Consider the following 16,055-nt stretch of genomic DNA (forward strand, 5'->3'; position numbering starts at 1 on the left):
CTCATACTCAGCAAGCATCCTGGGCCAAAGTCAGAGCCTTAAAATGGTTGAAAGTTGGAATATGAGATAGTAATTTTTGCATAAATGCATTTGAGAATCTTGAAGCTCTAGATTTTCTTAAATCCTCTGAGCCTACAGAGAGGGCTTGCTGCTGCTTGACAGAAGAACTTTCTCACTTGCCTTTCTTACCATGCTGAGGAACGTTATACCACATAAAAGACTATAGTAATATGGGCCCTCTTTCTATCTGTGCCCACCAGACTAATATCTATATTCAGATCTCAGTATTACCCCTAGAATTAACAAGTATAACAAGGTAACAGGTTATAAGGCCAACATGTAAAAGTCAATGAAATGCTATATACTGCAAATGTACAGTTGTGAAGTGAAATCTTTTAAAATACCACTTATGATAATACCTCAGTGTTTCCATTTTTTGAGTTAATCTAAGAAAACATGTACTAGAACTGTATGTTGAATACTAAAATAATGATGAAAGAAAAAAAACTACATTAAACAAAGAGACAGTGTTTTAATGGATTGGAAGACTCAAAATAGTAGAATTGATCTATAGATTGAACATGATTCTAACCAAAATCCCAACAAGAGGGGCGCCTGGTGCTCTCAGTCAGTAAAGCATGCAGCTCTTAGTCTCCGAGTGTGAGTTTGAGCCCCATGTTGTGTGCAGACCTTACTTAAAAACAAAAAGACAAAAAACATAAAGACAAAAAACAAGACAAACAAAAAACCAAAATAACAAAACAAAACAAAAAAACACAACCCAACAGGATTTTTATGGATTTAGTGAAACTGATTCTAAACTTTATATGAAAAGGTAAAGGGATCTAGAGTCAATAAAATAATTTCAGAAAAAGAAGAAAGTGGGAAGAACTGTATTAGCCTGTTTTAAGAGATAGGATTTGAGCTATAGTAAGCAAAACATCATAATATTAGCGAAGAAATAGACACATGGATGAATGTAACAAAGGACTTGGAAACCAAAGACGACTGTGACATTCTGACGAAGGTGTAAAATTCACAACCCCAAGATCAAGAGCTAAATGCTCCACCAACTTGAGCCAGCCAGGTTCCCTTTTGCCCATTTTTATTTGAGTTATTTTTATTGCTGATTTGTAAAAATTCATTGTATATTCTGGATGGCAGACCCTTTTCAGCTATGAAAGATCTGCAAGTATTTCCTCTCATTATGTGGGTTGTCTTTTCATTTTCTTAATCGTGCTTTGATGCACAAAATTTCTCAGTTTTGATGAAGTCAAATGTTCTCTTGGTTGCTTGTAATTTGTAAGCATGTAATTTGTAAGCATGGCCATATCCAAAGTCATGAAGGTTTATAGTTAGGTTTTCTTTTAAGGGTTTAATAGTTTTAGCTTTATATTTAGGTCTGTGGCTCATTTTGACTTAATTTTCATATATGATGTAAGATAGGGGTCCAAACTCATTCTTTTGCATATGACTTGACAACAAATGGCAGTAAAATAACTGAAAAGATGGTTGTTTTCACATCAATTGTCTGGTTAAATTTCTTGAAAAAGAGAAATTAACTGACCATAGATGTAGATGTTTATGCTTATACTTTAAATTCTTTTCAATTGATTTCTATGTCTAGATTATGCCAATACTGCACTGGCTTGATTACTGTAGCTTTGTAGCTGAAATTGGAAAGTGTAAGTCCTACTTCATTCTTTTTCAAGATTTTTTTTAGCCATTCTAGGCCTCTTAAGTTTTTTTAAAAATATTTATTTATTTATTTATCCAGACAGAGATCACAAGTAGGCAGAGAGGCAGGGAGAGAGAAGAGGAAGCAGGCTCCCTGCTGAGCAGAGAGCCCGATACGGGGCTCGATCCCAGGACACCGGGATCATGACCCAAGCTGAAGGCAGAGGCTTTAACCCACTGAGCCACCCAGGCACCCCTAGGCCCCTTAAATTTACACAAGCATTTTAGGACCAGCTTGCCAATTTCCGCAAAAATGCCAGCTAGGATTTAGATAATCAGATTGAATCTGTAGATCATTTAGAAGAGTATTGCCATCTTAACAAAATTTAGTTTTCCAATCCATGAAGACAGGGTGTCTTTATTTGGGTCTTTCTTAATTTCTTTCAATAATATTTTGTAAATGTACATGTATAAGTCTTATACTTATTTTTTAAAGTACTCCTAAAGATTTTGGATTTTTTGATGCTACTGCAAATGGAAATTACATAGGTTTATTATTATTATTCCTTGTTAGTTTATGGAAATACAATTGGGAGCACCTGGGTGGCTCAGTTGGTCAAGTTCGGCTCTGGTCGTGATCTCCATGTCATGAGATCAAGCCTTGTCTCAGACTCCATGCTCAGCAAGGAGGCTGCTTCACTCTGCTCCTCCCCCTACATGCACACACATACTCTCTCTCTAAAATAAATAAATATTTTTTAAAAAGAAATACAATTGATATATGTATTTGATCTTCTATCTTGCAACCTGACTTATTTGCTCTAAGTTTGTGTGTGTGTGTGTGTGTGTGTGTATTCCATAGGACTTATTTTATACAATCCCATCTCATCTGTGAATAAGAATAGTTTCATTTCTTCCTTTCCAATCTGGATGGCTTGTTTTTCATAGTCTCACCTAATTGCCCAGGCTAGAACCTTCAGTACAACACTGACTATTAAGGGATAAGGGCAGACATCCTTACTCTTTCTCACCTTAGGGGAAAAGCTTTAAGTCTGGCAATAATCTCTCTGACATAGCTGTAGCAACACATTTCTAGATAGGTCTCCTGAGACAAGGGAAATAAAAGCACAAATAAACTATTGGGGCTACATCAAAATAAAAAGCTTCTGCACAGTGAAGAAAACAATAAAACTAAAAGGCAACCTATTGAATGGGAGAAGATATTTGCAAATGACATATCCAATAAAGCTTTAGTATCCAAAATACATAAAAAACTTAAACAACTCAATACCCAAAAAACAAATAATCCAATTAAAAAATGGGCAGAATACATGAAAAGATATTTCTCCAAAGAAGACAACCAGATGGCCATAAAACAGTCAGGCACTTCAGAAGGTATGGAATGAATAGCACATTTGACCTAAAGAAGTAGAAGCCAGGAAATAATGAAGATAAATGCAGAAGACAATGAAATTGAAAACAGCAGAGCCAATTAACACAAGTGATTTTTGGGAATACCTATAAGGCAGATTTTTTTTAAAGGTTTTATTTATTTATTTGACTGAGAGATAGAGAGAGAGCACAAGCAGAGGGAGCAGCAGGCAGATGGAGAAGGAGAAGCAGGCTCCCTGCTGAGCAAGGACGCCCCCTGACCCCCATGCAAGGCTGGACCCCAGAACCACGGGATCATGACTTGAGCCTAAGGCAGATGCTTTATGACTGAGCCACCCAGGTGCCCCATAAGGTAGACACTTTTGCAATAATGATCAATTACTAAAGAGAAAAGCAGAAACAAACAAGTTAAATAAATCTGTACAAAATTTAGATGAGGAGAGTTTATTATAAGGGAACAGAAGTTCCCCCAGGATAACCAATCTTTGGAACACTGAAAAGAAATAAAATAAAATAAAATAAAATAAAATAGGGGCGCCTGGGTGGCTCAGTGGTTTGGGCTGCTGCCTTCGGCTCGGGTCATGATCTCAGGGTCCTGGGATCGAGTCCCACATCGGGATCCCTGCTCCGCAGGAAGCCTGCTTCTCTCTCTCTCTCTCTCTCTCTCTCTCTCTCTGCCTGCCTCTCTGCCTACTTGTGATCTCTGTCTGTCAAATAAATAAATAAAATCTTTAAATAAAAAAAAGAAATAAAATAAAATAAAATATTTTATTTATTTGTTTGTTAGAGAGAGAGAGAGAGAGCGAACACAAGCAGAAGGAGAAACAGCCTCCCTGCTGAGCAAGGAGCCTGATGTGGGACTCAGTCCCAGGACCCTAGGATCATGATCTGAGCTGAAGGCAGACTCTTAACCAATTGAACTACCCAGGTGTCCCATCAGATAAGACTATTTTGGAGACTACTTCTACCAAATGATCAGGGAAAATTAATTGCCAGCTTTTGTAAACTTTTCCAAAGCAAATTAGAAAGGAGGGGGATATTATTCAACTCATTTTTCCCCAGTCAGCAGCTCTTGATTAAAAAAAATCAAGTGAGGGGGGCGCCTGGGTGGCTCAGTGGGTTAAAGCCTCTGCCTTCAGCTCAGGTCATGATCCCGGGATACTGGGATCGAGCCCTGTTCTCTGCTCGGCAGGGAGCCTGCTTCCTCCTCCCTCTCTCTCTGCCTGCCTCTCTGCCTACTTGTGATCTCTATCTGTCAAATAAAATAAATAAAATCTTAAAAAAAAAATCAAGTAAGGACCTTGCCCCCCCAATCCTACTAACAGAACACTTGAGCCAAGGTCATTCATATGGCAATAAATTTCTTAAATAAAATATAACAGTCAAGAGAGCGTGAATTAAGTGAGCAAACAGGCTGTGTCCAAGGAATGAAAATATGACTTCACACTGAAGACTTTCAACTGTTAATTCCCTACATTGACAAATCAGAGGGGAACATGTGTTATTGCCAGTGAGCATAGAAAAAGCCTTTGAAAGAAATTCAACATGTGTTCATGGTACAAACTCCGGCAAACTAAGAATAGAATGGAGCTCCCTTTTCCTAAATTCTACTGCGTAGAGGAGAAATACTAGGAGCATTCTCCTTAAAGTCAGAAACAAGGCAGATCTATACTCTCATTGTTAGTGTTTAAAACTGCACTGGAACACAAAGCCAGAGATGTGGATGTCAAAATAGAGATATGAATATTGAAGAGAGATACTATTTGTTAACAAGATGACCATTTGCCTAGAAAATTAAAAGGAAGAGGTGTGTGGAATACACTCGGATAAGGGACTTCAGAAAGGCGGTATATCGCAAAATCCAGAGCCTTACCACGCAAAAGCACTAATTACTTAAAAGTATGTAATACATAATATTCCATTCACAATAGGAACAAAATCCAAAAGTTTCCTAAGAAGAACTTCAAATCACAAAAAAGTATGAGATCTTTATAAAGACAAATACAAAATTTAACTGATGGATTCAGACAAAAGGAGTCCCCAATAGAGACATATACCATATTATCTAATGTGAAAAACACAATAAAGATGTTAATTCTCCCTAAATGATTTACAGATGTAGTGCCTTAACTATAGTTAGTGATAATCAAGTTTGTGCTGTTGTCTTCCATTCCCAAAAATCAACCCTGGAAAACTACAGAAGCGAGAATGGGAACCACGAAGTATGAGCTTCCCAGATCTGTTGTATCAAACTGCCACGAACTGGGAGGCTTAAACAGCAGAAATAAACTCTCTTACAGTTCCCGAAGCCAAAAGCCCAAAATCACTTTCACTGACCTGAAATCAAGACGCTGGCAGGGCCACACTCCCTTTGAGGCCCTAGGGTAGAATCCTGTCCTTGCTTCTTGCAGCTTCTGGTAGCTACTGGCTCTCCTGTCTTTGTGGCAACGTAACGGCCATCTTCAAGGTCAACATCTTCAAATCTCCCCCTGCTCTCTCTTCACCTTGTCTTCTCTGACGATCCTTCTGCTTCCCTCTTCTGAAGATACAAGTGATTGCATTTAGGGCGCACCTGGGTAATCATGAAGGATCGAAAGATTCTTAAGTTAACCACAACTGCAAAGACCCTTTTCCCAAAGAAAGCAGCATTTACAGGTTCTAGGGACTGGGAGATGGTTTGTTTGGGGGAACATTTTTCAGCCTATCAACAACAAAATTGAAGCAGACCATGAGAAGTCCCTGTGTTGAACTGGTAGCTGTGTTTGGGGCCTGGGAGGGGGAGGCAGCGGTGAAGCTCAGGAGGGCCCACGGTCTTCAGTAGATGGCAGATGACGGGATAGGGGGAGAAACTTGTTGAAACTTCTGCGCTGTTTCACTGAAGGAATCTGAGACATCATCTCAGAGCACGGAGGCCAATAACCCCGGGGGAGTATCAGGTATCAGGAAAAATTAGGTTGATTGATGATGTATGGCTTCAGACTCCATTAATAATCACCTGAAATCACTTTAGCCAGTGAAGCCCGGCCTTCAAAAAAATATTGTGATAGAATCAAAAGAATGTTCTGAAGAGGGAATAGCAGGTATTAGGGCAACGATGCAATATTGGATAACCTCCAAAGAGCAGGGACTCCCCCAAATCACGCTGCTCAGCCACAGTGGAGTAGGAGATAAACTTTAAGAACAGGACACTGAGCAAGGCTCTGAGGACAAGTAAAGCGCCCCCCTCACTGGCAGTTCTGGGAACTGGGTCGTGCAGCCTTGATTTCAGGGTGTGCGGAGGAAGAGCGCTCGGGCGGTTCCAGGCAGCAAAGCGATGATCCTGAGGAAGGCTCAGCTGACCTCGCACCGCACAGCCCAATGGACCCCAGCCCCAGTGCGCCTGCTTCGACCCAGGGAGGCCCTAGGTGGGGTCCTTGGATTTACTGTTTCCTGACTTTGACCTCTGGAGTCTGAAGAAGAGGCTTCAGCCGGGGTGACTGGACTTGGGTCAGCAAAGGGAGGGATCGCAGGTCCCAGGCCCTGTCAGGTGGGACTAGGACCTCTGCCAGGATCTCCGGGACTGACAACAGGGGTCAGGGCATATTTCTGTGGGGACCCCTCGAGTTCTGAGTTGGGGTAGCTCAGTCATTCTCTAGGTATCAAAGTGAGGGCTCTGAGGAAAAGCAGGGAAACTCGCACTACAGACAGAGGAGGCCCTGGGAGACTGGGGCCATGGCCTGAGGGAAGAATTATTGGGTCGAAGGAATATGGGTGGCCGAAGTCCTGTCAGCCGTAGTTGTGACTACACTGAAGAGGACTGAGAATCCCCCCCCACCCCACCCGCCCTCTCCTGCTGCCAGGCCTGGGAGACCTGAGGCAAAAGTAGCTGGATGTGGCATCTTTTCGTGTCTCAGTCGTCTCAGGGAGGTCTGAGAAAAAGGCATGGCGGGTGTGGGATACACATATAAAGCTGAGTACTCCAAGAGTGGACTGCAGGTACCCCTGTCCCAGAACAGAAGAGCCCAGCCCCTGCTGTCATACCTGGAAGACTCTGATTAGAGGTGGCCAGCGGTCCTGAGCTATCCCTTTCCCCAAGGGGCTGCAGCTGGTAGTTCCTCTCAGAGAGGGAAGCCTTCAATCTGAGGGTGCAAAGTCGGGTCAGCTGAGGTAGAGGATGGAGCAGGCCCCATCGGGAGGAAATATTAATAACATAATGGGCCCTCCCACCACAGATAAAGGAGGCCCCTGCTATAAGCCCTGGGAGACCCTGGGCAATTATACCCGATGTGGTGCCCCTCACTTCTTCCTCAGGAGAAAGTCAGAGGAGTTCAGCAGAGTGGTGGGGCCCAGACCCTGGCAGAAGAAAGATTAGGACTCTGAGCACCAAGAGAACCGTCTACCCCTGAACAGTGGGGAACTCAGAGTCTGGCCCTGGCCCTCCTGTCAGCTCTGGGGACCCAGGACTGAGCCTGTAGTCACACCCTGAGCTGCCCCTTCAATTCTCCTTCTAGGAGCTCTAGAAACTGGAAGGTGAAAGCCTTGGTCTGAGGCCCATGTTGTCAGGTCAGCTCATCATTGAAGGCCTACACAGTGCCAGGAGTCAAGGTGAGGGGCATGCCCTGAATGTCTACCAAGGGCCCCAGAAGATGGGACCCACAGTGCCTGACCGTCCATGGCCTACTCTCAGCCCTAGAAGCCTTAGGCTTCTAGCCTGACCTCAGGCTTCTGACCTGACCGCAGGCTGTGCCAGCTGCTCCCTGAGGAGCTATCTCAATCCCTCTTTCAGTTCTTCAGAAATGAGCCAGTCAGGAGAACAGGAACCCTGTGAGGCCCATGAGCACCACTAAAAAGGAGACCTGGGAGCTGCCTTTACCTGAGCTGTCATGGATGAATTTCTCAGCTGAGGCCACTGATGCTTTCCCTCTCTCTCGCCAACGTCTGGGGATCCCCACTGCCCACCCTCCTGCAAGCTACCCCCAGTATAAGTCATCATGCCTCTGGGCCGGAAGAGGGAGGGCTGCAAACCTGAGGAAGACCTTCAGGCCCCAAGACAGCCCTGGAATCTGTGTGCAGGGTCTCATGTCTCAGGAGGTAGAAGCCACAACCTCCTCCTCTCTCTCCTTTGATCCCGGGCCCCCCAGATGTGGTGCCTGCTGCTGGAAAACCAAGTATTCCCAACGGTTCTCAGAGAGCCAGCCTCCTTCCCACTGCCATCACAGCCACTCCACGGAGTGGCTCTCGATCTGATAAGAGTTCTAGAAGCCAAGAAAAGGGGCTCCACCAGCACCTAAATCTTTGCTCAGGGATGCACTTTACAAAAAGGTGGCCAAACAAGGGTGGTTCCTGAGTGTCAAGTAGATAACAAAGGAGCCTACCACAGAGGCAGAAATGCTGAAGAGTGTCACCAAAGAGCACAAGGGCCACTTCCCTGTGATCTTCAAGAAAGCCTATGAGTGCACGGAGGTTGTCTTTGGCATCGATGTGAAGGAAGTAGACCCCATGCGATGCGATGCTTAGCGGTGAGCAGGGCCCGCCCAAGACCGGGCTCCTGGTGGTGCTCCTGGCGGTGATCCTCCTGGAGGGCGACCGTGCCCCCGAGGAGGTGGTGTGGGAAGCGCTGGGGGTCATGGGGGTGTATGCCGGCGAGGAGCACATCATCTTCGGGGAGCCCCGGGCGCTCCTGACCAACGTCTGGGTGCAGGAAGGGTACCTGGAGTACCGGCAGGTGCCCGGCTGTGACCCTGCCCGCTACGAGTTCCTGTGGGGTCCCAGGGCCCACGCGGAAACCAGCAAGATGGAAGTCTGACAGTTTTCGGCCAAGGTCATTGGCACTGATCCCACTTCCTTCCCATGCTAGTATGAGGAAGTTCTGCAAGATGAGAAAGAGAACCCAGGCCAGAGTTGCTGTCACTGACGGCACTACTGCCATGGCCAGTGAAAGTTCCAGTGTTCCATCCTGCAGCTTCTCCTGCCCTAAGCAAAGTCTGGAGAAGATTCTTCTCTCTTCGTTTGAAGACAATAGCCAAATGTCCAAGTAGCATAGAGCTGGGCCCTACTGAGCAGGGAGACCAACATGGGACTTGATCCAAGGACCCTGAGATCATGACCTGAGCTGAAGGTAGATGCTTAACCTACTGAGCCACCCAAGCACCCTCTCTTTTTTTAAAAAAATAAATTTTCATTTTTATGTAATCTCTACAACCAGTGTGGGACTTAAACTCACAGCCCTGAGATTAAGAGTCACATTTCTACTGACTAAGCAGGCCAGGTGCCCCTCATACAATCTCTTGTAATAGAAAGTTTAATTAGCTTCAGAATCTAACTGTATGAATGACAGTGGTCACACATTCATAGTTGTTCATCAGGTTTAGGAATATGTAGTTGAACGCCATGAATGAACCAGATGTTCCACAAGGATTTCTAGAAAAATAGGGTGATATTCCTTGAAGTGACGCCAAGAAGCCACTAGGAAGGCATCTTTTCCCTGGTCTGTTTTTTTTTTTTTTAAGATTTTATTTATTTATTTGACACAGAGAGAGAAAGCAAGAGCAGGAACACAATCAGGGGAGTGGGAGAGGGAGAAGCAGGCTCCCCATTGAGCTGGGAGCCTGATATGGGGCTCGATCCCAGGACCCTGAGATCATGACCTGGGCCAAAGGCAAACGCTTAATGACTGAGCCACCCAGGTGCCCTTTCCCTGGTCTATTCAAGCTAGACGTGCTCCATTAAAATGCCATTAGGCCCAGGTTACTGTAAGTGGATGTTAGCTCTCTCTAAGCAAGGACTGGCTTTTTGGAGGAGGGGGTGGAATGAACAGAAATAGTGTTTTGGATGGAGGAGCAGCTGGCGGGGACGGAAGGAGCTGGTCTTTGACTTGAGTGAATTCAGGGAGACTTGATAACCAACCAAATGCCCAGAGGAGAGGATGGAAGGCCGTGGGGCGAAGTCACAGTAGGAGCAACGGTCATTTTCAGGAGCTGGGGGGACCAAGAGCTAAGCTGCCAGGTGTCAGAGCTGCTGACTGAAGCCACAAGCCAGACACAGCAGAGCTAAGCCCGATCGCTTCCGGGGCTGCTTTAAGCAAGAGCAAGAACAGGGGAAAGCACATTCCTTCTAGGTCGTTTTCTCCCAGTCACAGTGTCCCAGCCAAGAGTCAGGTGGGCGAGCGCGGGCATGGGGGTCACCTCACTGTCAAAAGAGCCAAAACAAATGCTCAGGGCAGTCGTATGCACCCTGAAGTCAGAGGAAGGCAAGGGGGAGTGGCTAAGGCAGGTGGGAAAAGTGTCTTCAAGGATTCCTCCTCCCTCCCCCCTTACGGAGGGCAAAGTAGAGGCCCAGAAGATCTCTGCCCAAGGCCTCAGATAAAGACACTTGAGAATGAAAGCAGGGGCCAGGAATGTACCTATGAGAAGGGCCGAGTCTGATGTGGATGTGGAGAGGGTCGCTTCTCCCCATGAGGCCTGCCAGGTTATGCCTTTGAAATGGCCTGGGTCAGGCCTGAAAAATCCTACGTTAGGGTTTCTACCCAGGAGGCAGCCTCCTCAGCATTTTATCGGGGTGTGATATATGCTGGTATGACTCACGTCACACACATTCCTGCAGTCCTACAAGAAGGGGCTCGCCCAATTTACCTCGGACATGGCGAGCCGAAGGATCATAGCACTTGATGATTTCCCCAGGTCCATGAGACAGAGCTGGGACTAGACCCGTAGTCTGAATTCATCTGGTGGCCGTGTGGTTCCCACTCCCAGCCCGAGGCATCTTGCATCTCTTAGTTCATTCATTTCTCTTCTCAGTTCTCTAGAATGTCTCTCGGGCCAGAAAAAGAAGGTCTCTGTCCCAAGATACTGAAGGCAGACCTAAGAAGGAAGGTGACAATGCAAATCAAGCAGGACGTCAACGTAGACTCCTCTTCTCCAAATCCCAGGGTCCCCCTCGAGAGCTGACTCTATTTCTGTCTGGTTCCAGCACGTTCCCACATGGCGGTACTGTCCCTTGGTTTTCCCCACTGTGCCCTCCTGTCCAACTCTGGAACCTGATCAGGTCACTAGCTCCCTGCTAAATCATCCTCTGAAGGCTATGCTTGTCTCCCAGTGGAACAGCCTAGAATCGCCTGTTCTTCCCCTGACATAACGCATTGCTGTTCCTTGCAGAACCCCCCATGCCCCCTGTCCCTCACCCTGGCACCTCTGTGATAGCAACAGCCCCTTGGAACTAGATGTTCACTTTGGACATGGTGTTTCGATGCCTAGTCATTCCCCACTGGCCTCCTAAACACACACTCAAAGTGATTTCCAAGTGGGCTGGTGAATAGAGTCCGACTTGACACATAACCTCCTGGTTTGGAGGCTCTAACCCTGAAATTAGAGTTTCCTTTAAAACCACTCTGATAGTTGCAGTAGAATTTTAAATGGATGTCTTTTTGAAACTGGACAGGAAACAGATACCCAGATAAGTCCGCTTACCTAGATTAAAAACATCTACTGAAGGTGAATCCCTAAAACCCAGGAACCCTCCTAGAAGTAAAAATTGGTTCCCTGGTAGACATGCTAACTCTCTCAAAAGAAAAAAAATAATATATCCTCCTATTGCCTGTGTGTCTGTGGACCTTCCACACAGGAAAATCCTGGTTTTCAGTCTGGCTAAGGGCACCTGTGGAGAAGAGAGACTCACAAGTTAAGATTCTGACCAGGCATCAAAAGGAAGGGGGACATTCTCAGCCTACTGACATTACAGCAGTTATGGTGAAGGGCAGGGCTCAAAAGAGCTTGTGAGTGAAGAAGGGTAAATGCTCCCTTCTGACCTTTACAGGAGCCTCTGGAAACCACAAGATCCTGTGTTGGAAAGGAAGTTGTTCTCACAACAAATTTTAATGGTGGGTTTTTATTGAGTACCTACCAATGTGTTGGCCTACGGGAGAGACTAAAGTGTTTATCCACATCTTCTCTTTCTCTCCTTCCTGGACACAGGGTGAAACTACATCGCCAGTCCATATGTCGTTAGGCAGAAGCCAAAGGGCTCCTTCCATGCTCTCTCTCCCACTCAGCAGCAAACATGGTGACCCTGTGTTTCAGGGATGAAGCCAAAAGAGGGAAGGAGCTTGGATCCCTGCGTCACCTGAGAGCAATGGCCCCACCATCTGCCATCAGAATTTATGTGAACAAAAGAAATTTTATTACTAGCATCAGCTAGCAGTTACATTAACTAGTAACATAGAGCTAGTATTTTCTGTGGTGAGGAGTATTTAAATATTTTAATTAAAAAAGTAGTAGTCTTTTGTTTCTTTTTTTTTTCAGCTTGATGGAGGCATAATTGACATGTAAAATTGTAAGATATTTCAAGTGTACATATATCATGGTGATTCGATATACCTACACCCTGTAAAAGGATTCTCTCCATCTAGTTAATTAACACGTCCATTGCCTCACATACTAATTTTGTTTTGTTCTCTTGGTGAGACCATTTAAGTTTATCGTCTCAGCAAATTTCAATTATATAATAGTGTTTCTTATCAACCACAGTCACCATGTTTTCCATTAGATCCTTAGACTTTATTCATCTCTTATCTGAAAGTTTATACCCTTTTACCTGCCTTCCCTATTTCCACCCCCAGCCCAACCACCAGCAACCACTTTTCTACTCTTGTTTCTGTCAGCTTGACTTCTTTTGGCTTTTTGTTTGTTTGTTTGTTTTTTAAAGATTCCACATATGGTCTCCTGGTGTCTCAGTGGGTTAAAGCCTCTGCCTTCAGCTCAGGTCATGATCCCAGGGTCCTGGGAGGGAGCTCCGCATCGGGCTCCTTATTCAGTGGAGAGCCTGCTTCTCCCTCTTCCCTGCTTGTGATATCTCTCTCTCCATCTCTCTCAGATAAATAAATAAAATCTTTTAAAAAATAAAGATTCCACATATAAGTGATACCACACAGTATTTATCTTTCTCTGTCTGGCTTCCTTCACTCAGCCTAACACCTCCAAGGTCCATCCATGTTGTCACAAACGGCAGAATTTCATTCTGTCTCATGGCTGAGGAAAACTCCATTACACACACGTGCCACAACTTTTTATGTATTCACTCTCTGGACTATTGTGAATAATACTGCAAAGAACATGACAGTGTCGCTAGCTTTTCCAGCTGTTTTCATTCCCTTTGCATATATACCCAGAAATGGGATCGCTGGGTCCTCTGGTAGTTCTATTTTCACTCTTCGAGAAAACTCCTTAGGGAGTCCATAGTGGCTGCGCCAATTCCAGCAGTGAACTAGGATTCCTTTTCCTCCACGTCCTCATCAGGGCTTATTATCTCTTTTCTTTTTGATCAGAGCAAAACAGCAGGTGTGAGGTGCTATCTCATTCTGGTTTGGATTTGCATTTCCCTGATGTCGAGCACTTTCTAATGTACCTGTTGGCTATTTGGATGTCTTCTTTGGAAAAAGTGTCTATTCAGTTCCTCTGCCCATTCTAAAATCAGATTGTGTTTTGTTAGTGAGTTGTGTAAGCTTTTCATAAATTTTGGATACTAAGCCCTTATGAAATATATGATTTGAGAATATTTTTGCTCATTCTGTAAATTGTCTTCATTTTGTTGATAGTTTCCTTTGCAGTGCAGAAGCTTTCTAATGTAATGTAGTCACACTTGTTTATTTTTGTTATTGTCTTTACTTCTGGTTTTGAATAGAAAAAAAAAATCCCAAAATCCACCCAACCACAAATGGGAAGCTCACTGTTGAGACCACAACTTTCCTATGAGCTATTAATTTATTTGCTAATGGCAGATTTAAACAGTCATAGAGCCCTATGCCTGTCATAGCTCTTGTGAAAATACATACAAAATGAAAAACTATGACTACTTACAAATGTCTACAGCACAAGATCATTACAGACCGTTAGCCCTTCTCGCTTCTGCGCATGGTGAGAGTGGAGAGAAAACAGGTTTTGGAGTCAGACACAGCTGGATTTGTAACCTGTCTTTCCAAATTACTGACCTTGGCTGGGGAAAATTATTTATACTTCCCAATGTAGCAGAGTAGACTGGTTAAGAAAAAAATTTCCAGATGTTTCTACTCAATAGCTAGGTAACCCTGGGGCATACTGTACGACTCTCTGTATCTCAGATGCCTTTAAAAAAGAATGGGGATATAAATAGTGCTAATCTCCTGGGACTGCTGACAGGATTAATGCATCTATGTAAAGGTTTAGAATAATACTTCACAAATGATAAGCACCATATAAGAATTTGCTGTAATTGATGAAAAAATGTTCATCATCATTGGCCATCAGTGAAATCCAAATCAAAACCACAATGAGATACCACCATACACCAGCCAGAATGGCCAAAATCAACAACACGGTAAACAACAAGTGTTGGAGAGGATGTGGAGAAACGGGAACCCTCTTACCCTGTTGGTGGGAATGCAAGTTGGTGCAGCCACTTTGGAGAACAGTGTGAAGATTCCTTAAGAAATTAAAAATAGAGCTACCCTACGACCCAGCAATTGCACTACTGGGTATTTACACCAAGGATACAGATGTCGCGAAAAGAAGGGCCATCTGTACCCCAATGTTGATAGCAGCAATGGCCATAGTTGCCAAACTTTGGAAAAGACCAAGATACCCTTGAACAGATGAATGGATAAAGAAGATAAAGTCCATATATATAATGGAATATTACGCCTCCATCAGAAAGGATGAATACCTACCATTTGCATCGGCATGGATGGGACTGGTGGGGATTCTGCTGAGTGAAGTAATTCAATCAGAGGAAGACAATGATTATATAGTTTCACTCATATGAGGAACATAAGGAATAGTGTGGAGGACCACAGGGGAAGGGAGGGAAAACTGAATGGGAAGAAATCAGAGAGCGAGACAAACCATGAGAGACTCTGGACTCTGGGAAACAAACTGAGGGTTATAGAAGGGAGGGGGTGGGAGATGGAGTAACTGGGTGATGGGCATTCCGGAGGGCACGCATTGTGATGAGTACTGGGTGTCATATGCAACTAATGAATCGTTGAACACTACATCAAAAACTAATGATGTATTGCATGTTGACTATTTGAACATAAAAAAGAACTTGTTATTATTATATAATAGAGAAAATAATAATACCAATTACATCATTGGGTTATGGGAAGCCTTAAATGAGATGAGTATATCAAGCAATCGCCGAAAACCTCATAGAATAAATATTTGGTTTTCTTCACTTTCCTGAACTTAGCCCAGGGCCCCAACACACTGTCTCACAAATACAAAAATGAGTCTATCAACACACAGTACAGATCATTCTCAATCCACAATGTTTCTAAAGACATCAACCTCATTAATCAACATCTTTTCTGAGCTGGCTATTTTATTTCTTACATGTCTTCATTTGAGGCTCCTTGAAAGCAGAGCAGTCATGAGAATTACAAGTTCAATTTCTTTACTAGTTATAAGGCTATTCAGGCTATCTACTTTATATTGAATAGATTGTGGCAATTTGCATTTTTGGAGGATTGGTTTATTTCATCTAAGTGGTGAAATTTATGTGTGTAGAATTGTTCATACTCAACAGAATATTCGTTAAAGTTAATATGAAAGAATATTTATGAGAAACACCAAGAAATTATTTAAAAAATAATAGCAAGGGAATTAACCTTTACAGGAATTAAAATGCACCATAAAGCAATTTTAATCAAGATTGTGACATTGCAGGAATTAACAGATAACTTAGTGAAACCGAGTTGCAAGCTCAGGGGGAATTTTGAATATACATAGGAAATATATTATGAAAGTGCTTTAGTTTAAACCTCAACTCTTCTACTTCTTAAGGCTATAACCGTGAAAAAAAATGTTAAGTTTTATCCCCTTGAATCATTTGCCACATTATCACCATGTAATGCCTCTCTTTATCCGTGATGGTGTTTCTCATCCTAATTTCTACTTTGATATCAACAGAACTACTCCAAGTTTCATTTCGTTAGTATATGCACTATATAACTTTCTTCATCTTTTTTTACTTGTAGGTAA

General features: G+C 43.7%; 1 pseudogene across 1 annotated transcript; it reads left to right on the forward strand.

Moving 5' to 3' along the window:
- The first annotated feature begins 5,277 nt into the window (after positions 1-5,277).
- On the forward strand, positions 5,278-9,086 carry LOC309856638 (putative MAGE domain-containing protein MAGEA13P; annotated as a pseudogene). The gene is made up of 4 exons: positions 5,278-5,453; positions 5,951-6,005; positions 6,304-6,442; positions 8,190-9,086. The product of its transcript is annotated as a putative MAGE domain-containing protein MAGEA13P (transcript).
- Positions 9,087-16,055: the final 6,969 nt, after the last annotated feature.

The sequence above is a fragment of the Mustela nivalis genome (assembly GCF_964662115.1).
Source record: "Mustela nivalis genome assembly, chromosome: X".
Taxonomy (NCBI): domain Eukaryota; kingdom Metazoa; phylum Chordata; class Mammalia; order Carnivora; family Mustelidae; genus Mustela; species Mustela nivalis.